At 37.2% G+C, this 8,548-nt stretch overlaps 1 long non-coding RNA gene across 1 annotated transcript; it reads left to right on the top strand.

The window, feature by feature from the left end:
* The first annotated feature begins 394 nt into the window (after positions 1 to 394).
* On the top strand, positions 395 to 5,460 carry LOC128088971 (uncharacterized). Its single transcript, XR_008210428.1, has 3 exons — positions 395 to 2,500; positions 2,796 to 3,836; positions 5,357 to 5,460. It is a non-coding gene; the product is annotated as an uncharacterized LOC128088971 (long non-coding RNA).
* Positions 5,461 to 8,548: the final 3,088 nt, after the last annotated feature.

Below are 8,548 nucleotides of genomic sequence, written 5' to 3'. Positions count from 1 at the left end.
AGTTCTCTGAGAGTTTTTCTGCCAGCAGAACCTTGCCACAAAACCAAGATGTGATCAGAGCACTGTATTTCTAATCTTATGATAATATTTTAACTTAAATGACAACACATGCTAAGGCCATTATTGTGTGCTTTTTTTTTTTATTCCACTGATAGATCAAGATTAAGAGAATTGTAGAAGTTCTCACATGAATATAGATGTTCTTTAAAGAGCAATGGAAAATTGAAGATTGCCTTCAGAGGGAAAATTTTTCTTCTACTTATCATAAATCCTCTAGAAATAAGATGGTTGGAGAACTTGCAGAATTGTGCAGTAAGCAGAATAATAAGCTCTACGAAGATAAGACATGAAATAATTTATTAGGAAAAGTCACTTTAAAAACACTTAGCAGTATGCAAGCCTGTACACAATAAACGTACAGATTCCCAGGCTAGCACCCACAGCCCTAACAATGAAACTTTCTCTTAAGAGCAAATCCAACTCTTCACAGAAACTCTGTACAGAATCAGTGTCCATCAGATGGTGCATAAAATGCAGTCTCCAAGTTCAGAATTGAGTAGAAACACACAAGATTTCCTAGAAAAATTGACAAAACTGAAAATCTCATCTTGAATAGTGAGTGAATATTTGAAGATGGATTTTTTGTCAGTTCAGCAATGCACTTCCTCACAGTAGGAGCCATGGAGCCCTGGGTTCTGAACCGGAAAGTGCCTCAGACTCAGCTCCAAACTGAAAAAGTGTTTTACGGCACCTTTGTTCCAGTTTTGCTTGGATTCATCAATTTCCAAAATATGATTCTGATACCGAGAACAGGTTTGTCATACTTATATATCCAAGTTAGCACCATGATAAACAGGCAAAGCTTTATATACACATACACTGAAGCATACTTAGATATGCACCCACAAACTATTTGGTAGCCTCTTCTCTTTTCCCTAGACCAGCCACATTGCTCTCAACCATCTATTGTTGGATGGCCTTTGCAATATTGATATTTGTAACACAAATATTACAATTTATTACAAAGCTCAGCTGCATCAGTTATACTGGAAGAAGAATAGATTCCTTTTCTCTTCCTAGCTTAGATACAAGCAGACAGTCAGGCACAGCCCAGAGCACACACTGCGTTTTACCTGAGCTAATGGGCTACCACTAGTGCCTTGTGCATGCCGTAATAGGGTCAGGTACATTCAAATAGTGCACTGTTGGTGTTATTTTAAACAGACTTGTTATTCTCACTTCTTTTGAAGCCAATTAGTCAAAATTCTATCAGTTTATTCCAAGTCTAGTCAATCTCTAGTACGCTGTTATCAAAATATACCCAATCAATACCCTTAAATGTTTTATTTATTTAGACTGTAAGGAGCTTAAACCACCTTCCATCAAATCCAGTAGCTTGGTAACAAACTAATCATCACCTTCACACAGCAACCAGCATAGCACTGCACTATTCTCCCCTGCACTCTCCTAGCAAGAAGGACAAATGCACATGACTACCAGTGAGATACAAGGTACTGAACATGCTAGTTGGCATTGTTCTGCAGAAAGCATGCGAGTTCAGTTGTCTTCCAAACAAAGGAATTGTTGCATCTGATGTGTTTATCCTAACAGATCAAATCTAACAGCAAACTTGAGATTCAAATAGGCAAGCAAGAAAGCGGGCAGCTTCCCAGAAATGTCTCTGAAGGCAATCTATCTTTCTTAGCAACAAAAAGATAATTACTGTGAATTAAGGAATTAGATAATAAAACATAAGCCTAATCAGAAGCGCCACTGCCAGAATTAAACTATCAGTGGGCTCATTGGAAAAAAAAAAAAAAAAAAATACCAATTTTAATTTTGCTAAAAATTAATTACAAGAATAGAAAGAAGTTTTGAGACATGACAAAGAGAAGAAATCCAGACTCATTAAAATATGCCAAGGAACAGGAAGGAAAAAATGACTGGTAGCTATAGTGGCTTGGCTGAATTTGAACTAGCCAAATCCCCTGGCAGTGTACTTAGCATGTGTGGACATCATGTAATATCTCACCCATTTGAAAGAGTTGAGCAAAATTCATATCCAGTTCAAGCAAGCATAGTTCTCCTAAATACAGGAGATTCACACTTGCCTGTACTTGTAACAAACCAAGGTGCTTCCCACACACTACCTAGGAATGATGAGTTTATGTTCACATGTTTACATTCTAAATCATAAGGTCTCTCACACTATTCAAGTTTTGTGCACAGCTAGCAGTGACACTCACGCAAGTATTGTTTAAGCCATATAATCCAGAACAGAAAAATCAAAGAGGACAATGCATTCCCCCCTGAATTTATGCAAGTCACATAACACCTATGCTACAGAGGTATTCCATATTATACTGTACAATTCCAAATAGTGCTCTCCAGAAATTCTGACAATAGGTTCACATGAGATAAATAAGACTTCTGTAAGCAGACTACCTGAGACAAGGGAAATTCCAAGGCACTCTGAACTACTTGTAGCAGAATTCAGGAGGTAGCTAGCTAAACAGGGGCTGACAATAGGGCTGACAATAGCAGGACTAGGGGAAATGGATCCAAGTTGCAGGAGGAAAGATTTAGGTTGGATGTTAGGGGGAAGTTCTTTACAAGGAGAGTGGTTAGGCCCTGGAACGGGCTGCCCAGGGAGGTTGTGGATGCCCCATCCTTGGACGTGTTCAAGGCCAGGTTGGACGGGGTCCTGGGCAACCTGATCTGAATGTGTATGTTTGGTGGCCCTGCTAGGCAGGGGGGTTGGAACTACATGATCCTTGAGGTCCCTTCCAACCCAGGTGATTCTGTAAACAGTCTTATGACAGAAGAATTTCCCAGGTTCTACTTAATTTTTTTTCTTTTTTCTTTTGTCACATCAACCACCTTTGAAAGATCCAGAGTCTTCCTTTGTAGTTTTCTTTCACTGCTCCTTCCTCCCATGCGAAAAACAGTAAGAGAACATTATGACAATGAAAAATTCATGTTACATGACCAAACACACACAGTTCAGGGAATTCTAGATGTAAGGTTAACAGCTTTCACTGTTCATAACATAATATGACCACAAAAACTGACAAATCCAATAGACTTTGCTGTTTTCTCGTACAAAGTTATACACTTTCAAGGAACTTCACCACATATTTATTCACTATTCACTTTTTTTTCAGGTTGTTCAATAAGAACTGTTACAAAACTCTAGCCCCTCTTTTGGTCCTTCAATGCACTGCTATTTTAACATGGTTTTCTGTCAGCTTCATCTTAAAAGAGATGCTGCTGTAATGCTTAATTTAGTTAATTATATACAACCTGATTCATAAGATACCTGCATTCCTTTGGTTATTGAATATTTAAAAAAATAAAAATAAAAATACAGTTCAGCCAAAATTCTTGTTTATACATCTATTAAAAAAAGTCAGCCTTCTGGTATGTCGCTATTTATTCTGGACCATGGAACAAGATAGTGTTCACTCAGATTTTTAAATTAATGAGTAATACATATATAGTTACTTATTTCTTTCAGCCTCCAAAAACCATGGAAAAAATTATACACTGGCTACATAAACTCTTTTGCACCTTTTTTTTTTTTTAAAGGGTGCTATCACAATTACAAGCATGTATAAAACATGATATTAGACAGCTAACAAACTGTACTATCAAAGTGTTGTCTAAAGTACCTATTAACTAAGAAACATTACAAAGGCAAGATATTTTCCAATGACAAGCCCTTTCCCAAGTCTACACAACCAGCAGGTAAAGAACCTGTGAAATCCACATGACTTGTATTTGTTTAGTCAGTCTGGTTTCATTGTTCCTGTTAGTTCCTTGGTGTTTGTTCTACAGTAAAGAAAAAATAGTGGGTGGGTTCAAAAAGAAACCACTTCTAGCTTGAAGTTCTCTCAAAAGCAGTCAATTACATGAAAAAAAATCTGTACATTCTAAGTCAAAAGCTAGGCTTATGTTCTTCCAGGTTTTCTCTTCAACCAGCCTTGCTATACCAACATTTGTTCCAAACAAGCACAGGTTCGCAACTACTCCTGGTTCTTTGTTCTCCAGCACCATTAAGTTCAAGAGTATGTGACACCTACCTACTACAATAGGCTAATTATTTTGCTCCTATCAAATAATCCCATTTCTTTTTTGTCTTTTCATATTAGCTATATTGATTTTTCTAGAATAAATGCCATTTTCATATTTGCCATACATTTTGCAAAGCTCTGTGGGTACCTCAGCATGTCATAATTCCTCTTGTATTTGCAAAAATTTCTGTACTTATCATCTGTATAGTTTTTTTAATATGCTGTTTACTAGCATTTACAATCGTTAATACAGATGTTAAAGAAAATGCACTTCATGATTACCTCTGTAGTGCTGTTGGACACCTCTCCACAAAACACTTCCCATTTATCACTTTTCTAAATATCCTACCTCTGCACTAACGGAGCTGGAGTTGTGTCCCTAGAGAGAACTCAGATTTTCATTTACAGTGAGATAGTTTCACTACAATATGTTTCATTCGAGCCACCATAACAATTCAACTGCATTAACAATGTGTTAGAAACTAAATTAAGTGTTGAATCAACTGTGCTTGATTAAAGTTACTCTGAAGTGCTTCAGGAACTGTCAAGGACAATCAGAGCTGCTGAGGACTTTCATTAGCTCATGGAAATTTACTGAAATCTCTCAAGTTTAAAGCTTAGAGAAATGAAGGAAGGGCGGAGATGAAAAGGGAAATCCCGATATTATTTAATCTGGAAAATACATAAGAGCAAATAATAAGACAATCTTTTTCTTTGCAAAAAACTTCAGCTTTTAAACTTCAAAGTGGGTTTACCAAAAACATCCAAGTTTCTTCTGGTGTATGAGAGCAGTGAGAGCACAAGAATGAGTAAGCACAAGAGAGTTGTTGCAGTGGCTTTTTTTGCATATAAAGCAGAATCATGGAAACATAAAGCAGAATTAAGATTTGTGAGTAAAGTCTAAAATGAAGGACTACCAGCCTCAGGCCAGCACACATTATGAAAATTTTAATCAGATATGAATCCGTTAGACAGTTGGAAGAAGGACCAGAAATCTAGAAGACGTGAACTGTACAGAAAATCTGAACAAATTTAGTATTTTCCATCTTAAAAAAAATAACCCACATACATACAAAAAAAAAGAGAAAAAAGCCTGCAAGAGGAACAGCAGATAATTTCTTGAGGTACATTATAGGTAAGTTTAAATATAAGGACATTTTTTCAAATGGTAGAAACACAAAGCTCTAGGACAACGTTTCTGATGGCCAAAGAATGTGCCACAACTGACTAATAATAAGAGAATGGTCTCATCAAAACACCAGATACGCACCAGCTGAGAACAGGCAATGTAACACACATCTCTTTGAGGGACTTTTCATCCCAACATGCTGAATGTTTTCAAGTAAGCTCCATCCAGAACAGTTGCCCATCATATGGTTTAAAACCTAAAAGATTTTGCTATACAAAGAAAGGATGACTTGCAAGGAGCCCGAAGAGGGACTATCTACACCTACTGTAATACTGAAGATATCAAAATGTATAGTGTGAAAAGAACTACTCAGAGGCCTTATATCAAGTTCTTTAAGTACTCTGCATTAATTAATGGTAAGAACACTTTAAATCTGTGCAATAAGTACAGGCATCTTTAAAACTTTTGGTCCTCAGTGTGGACACTGCTATAAGCACATTGGCCCTGTCCCTGATAGAAATCCATGTGAAAGAACACATCAAAATGAATACATTAGCAAAAAAAGTTCATACTTCTTCTGGTTCATAAATGAAGTACTGAAGTCTAGTAGCATGCTGTACCACCAGACTGGCAACATGCCTTACTTGCCTCTAAAGACTTTTATTTGACAGGCATCAACATTATTAGCATTATTGCTTTTTCCAATTGAAGATCATAGAATGATTTGGGGTGAAAGGGACCTTTAAGGTCATCTCCTTCCAACCCCCCTTCTGAAGGCTGGAACACCTCCCTCTAGACCAGGCTGCTCACAGCCCCATCCAGCCTGGCCTTGAACATCCCCAGGGAGGGGGCATTCACAACCTCTCTGTGCAACCTGTTCCAGTGCCTCACCAGCCTCACAGTAAAGAATTCCAAAGATGGAGATAAATTTAGAGTCACCTGACAGCTAAGAAATTGCAGATTTTAATATTTGAGCTTTTACATTCACTTCAGTAGTGAGACACCTGCACACAACCAGCCTTACCGAAAGCAATATGACATCTCAAAGAAAGGAATTTTAGATGTAGATACCAGATAATTTGCTACAAATTTCTGGGATTTCCAATTAAGTAGCAAACATTTGCCAAGTTTCAAAAGGCTAAATAATCAGTCTCATTTAAACCACAGCCATTAAATAATTGATCCATTGTGGATTGACCTGGCTCCAAATATTCTTTTCCACATACCAGTTAAACTAAGTCGAGAACTTATGGTGAGCAAGGCACTGAAACCACAGCAGACAGGTAATATTTCAAGCCCTCTAAAAAGTTACTAAGTTTTATTAAGTGACTGCTGCCCTAAAACTTTGCAGGTATTTAAGATGATAGCATGAGTGTTATTCCAATAACACACCTTACCAGGAAACACATGCCATTGATATCATCACAAAATGGTTTGAGGTAACTGAGCTCCCAGGCTGTGGAGAGGAGAAGACTTGGCATCTTAGGGCAGAAGTTTTTCACAACTACTCCCCATCCCAGGCCAAACAATAGCACAAACCAGCCCTTATGCATTCCCCTCTTCTCCCAGGCTATTACAAAAAGAATGCACATGGAAAGAGATAAAAAAAAAAAAAAAAAAAAAAAAAAACAGAGGGATAATCATGCCAAGTTCTTACAAAATAGATCATACTATAAGCACCTAAACTATTTCAACCTGCAGCCTCACCATGGGGAGAAGTGCTCAGCAGCACAACTTCCACAAAGGCAGCATGCCTTTAGTAGTAAAAGTATCCTAGAACACCTGCTGAAAGCTCACACTAGAGAGATTAGAGCTTGCAAAATTGCATTCACATCCAGCTTGGCCTGCTGGCTAATGGAGAGGGCAAGCAATATCTCAACTTGTCTTCCAAGTGGTTTGTAGTTAACGATTACCTAGATTCAAGGGAAATATGCTTTCCATTATCTCCTCTCCCTTGCAAAGAAAAGAGAAACAGAAGACTGTTCTCATCTCCCTGTAAACAACACCAAGCCAAGCCCAGCAAATACCCTGGACTCCTCTTCAGCAACAGTGTGAAAGCAAGCATACTCTGAAGAGTTTGTTCAGTCCTTTGTCACAGAAATTGTTTGCTTCTGTTCAAAACGAATCAATAATCACAACTAGCTCATGACACTTGCCAGAAAGATTATTCTGTTTCAACAACATTCAAGGGAATGTTATGGCTTTTAACTAAATATTACTCAAGATTTTCAGTAGTATACTTTTCTATCTCACTGCAAAAGGAATGAGACTCGATTCAACTTCTCCCTTTACCTATCTTTCTACCATATCGGCTGTTTAAAATGACTGAGAAGCAAAACACTTCACCAGTATGAAGTGGTGCCAGCCTTAAAGAATACAACACAATCCAGATGAACACAAAGGGGAGAGACAGCAATTACAACACTAACGCTAAGTCTTTGCTCTGAGGTCTCATTTTCCACAGCAATTCAGCTGTAAGCTTGCTCCACCATGGCCAGTGTACTGCATTTCAAAGCAGTGACTGCCCTTGCACACACAGCTTTTTACATATGCCACCCACCTCTAATTGATTAACAATAGTAAAACTTATTTGTATCTTTTGCATGTAAGCAAATGATATGGTTAAAATTTTTATAAAGCATAAGTGGAAACTGCAACAAACTGAGCTACCCAAGATCTACAAGACTAAACCTAACTGAATAGTAATAGTTAAAAATAAAATCATTCAGAATCAGAACTAAAGAACTGCTTGATCTTGATACTTTGTTGTTTTCTCAAGTTAAAAAATTGTCACTACTGCTAATAGAAGTCCCAGTGTTATTGAAAAAATATCCTGTTTTAAGAGCTTAAAAAGATTTACGACAAAAAAGTCAAGAGAAACTTAAGAATTACACAAAACTAACATCTACAATCATAAATTGAATTCCACACCTTTATCTCGTGTCATTTCACGGGAAACAGCTTTCAAGTACTTATGTATTGATTGCATGTTTAGAGGCAAACATGAAGATTAAAAATGCAGATAGAGTTGTTTTGTTGGATTAGATACAGAGGATGCCAAAACAAGCTGTGAAAAAATCTTTGAATAGAGTGAAGTTCAAACTGTTCTGCAGTACAAACACTCTGCATGTTTTATTCTGCAGAAAGTCCAGTTGATTTCTCTCTTATGCATCAAGGGAACAAAAGAAAAGGATTGTTAATCTCAGTATATCCTTACTTCTCCTCACTATTCTAAACTCTACCTAACCTAATGGGAATCATTAATGATCAGGAAAAAGGTTGCAAAGAACTCTTAGATCATTTTCACAAGTAAAATCAATTTATTATAGAATCATTGAATGACTTA

The sequence above is a fragment of the Tympanuchus pallidicinctus genome, unplaced genomic scaffold, assembly GCF_026119805.1.
Source record: "Tympanuchus pallidicinctus isolate F22 unplaced genomic scaffold, pur_lepc_1.0 scaffold1, whole genome shotgun sequence".
In the NCBI taxonomy this organism is placed as follows: Eukaryota; Metazoa; Chordata; class Aves; order Galliformes; family Phasianidae; genus Tympanuchus; species Tympanuchus pallidicinctus.
The sequence above is the reverse complement of the archived record's forward strand: the minus strand, read 5'-3'. Positions and strand labels throughout refer to the sequence as shown.